Below are 2,500 nucleotides of genomic sequence, written 5' to 3'. Positions count from 1 at the left end.
CGGCAAAGCGGACGAGATCGGCCGGTGATGCGGCCGCCGCGAACGACGACGTCTCACCTCCGCCGGACCGCGCCGACATTCACTTTCACTGCGCCCATGGGTTTCGTACTGCCCCGTGGCTCGCGCTCACGTTAGACTCCTTGGTCCGTGTTTCAAGACGGGTCGGGAAGGTGGCTGACTTCAGCCGCGGACCCCGTGCGCCTCGCGAAACGACACCGGAAGCGCGACCGAGACGAAGAGGCTGGGCACTGAGAACAGTCCCCGACCCACGACGCCCCAGCCGGCACCGGGCGCTCGGCCCCGAAGGGCAGACGCGGCGATCTCTCCTCGCCCGAACGGCGGGCCGACGGACACGCGCGCCTATAGTACCCGACCGAGGCCGGGTTACCTTGCGCGCGGCCTTCTCGCCGCCGTCCAGACGGTCGCGGCCTTCGCCCGGCGCTAGTGCGCTGGTCCCCGATCGGGCGGCGCCGCCGGCGGCCCGTGAGGGTCCGCACGACAACGTCGCCGACAGGGGGCCGGCTGAAAGCGACCGGGCGACCCGACAGGCCCTCCCGTTTGCCTCTCGACGGTTTCACGTACTCTTTAACTCTCTCTTCAAAGTGCTTTTCAACTTTCCCTCACGGTACTTGTTCGCTATCGGTCTCGTGACCGTATTTAGCCTTAGATGGAGTTTACCACCCGCTTTGGGCTGCATTCCCAAACAACCCGACTCTGGGAAGACGCCGTAGCGCGCCCGCCTGTCGCCGCCATGGGCCTGACACCCGCTCTGGGAAAAGGCCTCGATCAGAAGGACGCGGGCGACCGGCGAAGCGCGCCGTGACGAATTCCGTACGCCACAATTCCGCGCACTCCAAAAGCGCGCGGATTCGGCGATGGGCACATCCCGCTTCACTCGCCGTTACTGAGGGAATCCTCGTTAGTTTCTTTTCCTCCGCTTAGTAATATGCTTAAATTCAGCGGGTAGCCTCGTCCGACCTCAGGCCGAAAGTAAGGACCGGGACTATTCTTCCCGTTCCGCGCTCGCCGTCGGCGCCGCGCGCCGCCGCGCACCTCGATTCCCGCCCTTGAGCCGCCAGCCGTTGGCCTCTTCGAGGTCGACTCGCCGCCGCCGCGCGGGATTCTGGTCGCGATCGTCGCGCATCGTGCCGTGCTGTCTTGAGCGGGACGGGCGCTCGCGCGTCCGACGCCGCAGCAGCCGCGCGGAGAAATCCCCGCGCGGAACGTTTGCAACGCGACCCTGAGGCGGGCGCGGCCCCGGGATTGACCCGAGGCCGCAATTTGCGTTCAGAACGTCGATGCTCAATGTGTCCTGCAATTCACACTAATTCACGCAGCTAGCTGCGTCCTTCATCGACTCACGAGCCGAGTGATCCACCGCCAAGAGCCATCCACGATTGTTTCGCTCGCACAGTGCCTCGCACTATAGGGTGACAAAATAGACCGCGCCGAGCGGTCGGCCAGGCCGACGCTTGAAGCCGGAGCGCGCGGCACCGCGGCACTCGACGCGCAAACATTACCGGGTGACCGAATCGCCGGCCGGCGCGCCGCTCCTCGCGGGTCGGGCGCCGGGTAGCAAAGACTTTTTCTCTCGCTTGTCCGAGTTTCGCGTTCGCCGAAGCGTTTGCGAGACCGTTAATGATCCTTCCGCAGGTTCACCTACGGAAACCTTGTTACGACTTTTACTTCCTCTAAATGATCAAGTTAGATCGTCTTCTCGGACGCCGGCTCGACCGTTGCCGGCCGCGCCAGGTCCAATCGGAGGACCTCACTAAACCATTCAATCGGTAGTAGCGACGGGCGGTGTGTACAAAGGGCAGGGACGTAATCAACGCGAGCTAATGACTCGCGCTTACTGGGAATTCCTCGTTCAAGGGAAATAATTGCAATTCCCTATCCCTAGCACGACCGGGGTTCAGCGGGTTACCCAGACCTGTCGGCCAAGGCGAGCACATGCTGATCCGGTCAGTGTAGCGCGCGTGCGGCCCCGAACATCTAAGGGCATCACAGACCTGTTATTGCTCAATCTCGTGTGGCTAAACGCCACTAGTCCCTCTAAGAAGTTAGACGCCGACCGATTGGGTCGCGTAACTAGTTAGCAAGCCAGAGTCTCGTTCGTTATCGGAATTAACCAGACAAATCGCTCCACCAACTAAGAACGGCCATGCACCACCACCCACAGAATCAAGAAAGAGCTCTCAATCTGTCAATCCTCACTGTGTCCGGGCCGGGTGAGATTTCCCGTGTTGAGTCAAATTAAGCCGCAGGCTCCACTCCTGGTGGTGCCCTTCCGTCAATTCCTTTAAGTTTCAGCTTTGCAACCATACTTCCCCCGGAACCCAAAGACTTTGGTTTCCCGCAAGCTGCCGGAGAGGTCGTAAAACTAACGCCCCCCGATCGCTAGTTGGCATCGTTTATAGTCAGAACTAGGACGGTATCTGATCGTCTTCGAACCTCTGACTTTCGCTCTTGATTAAAGAAAACATTCTTGGCAAATGCT

At 61.0% G+C, this 2,500-nt stretch overlaps 2 non-coding genes and 1 pseudogene across 2 annotated transcripts in view; all 3 read right to left on the bottom strand.

Moving 5' to 3' along the window:
- Positions 1-987, bottom strand: part of LOC146142669 (large subunit ribosomal RNA) — a 3,679-nt pseudogene extending 2,692 nt beyond the window's left edge.
- Positions 988-1,235: 248 nt separating this feature from the next.
- LOC146142668 (5.8S ribosomal RNA) lies at positions 1,236-1,389 on the bottom strand. Its single transcript, XR_014499743.1, has one exon. It is a non-coding gene; the product is annotated as a 5.8S ribosomal RNA (ribosomal RNA).
- A 247-nt stretch (positions 1,390-1,636) lies between these two features.
- LOC146142667 (small subunit ribosomal RNA) overlaps positions 1,637-2,500 on the bottom strand; it is a 1,811-nt gene continuing 947 nt past the window's right edge. The window contains exon 1 of the ribosomal RNA XR_014500793.1: positions 1,637-2,500. This exon is cut by the window's right edge and continues 947 nt beyond it. This is a non-coding gene — a ribosomal RNA (small subunit ribosomal RNA).

Source organism: Ascidiella aspersa, chromosome 5, assembly GCF_963924565.1.
Source record: "Ascidiella aspersa chromosome 5, kaAscAspe10.2, whole genome shotgun sequence".
NCBI lineage: Eukaryota > Metazoa > Chordata > Ascidiacea > Phlebobranchia > Ascidiidae > Ascidiella > Ascidiella aspersa.
The sequence above is the reverse complement of the archived record's forward strand: the minus strand, read 5'-3'. Positions and strand labels throughout refer to the sequence as shown.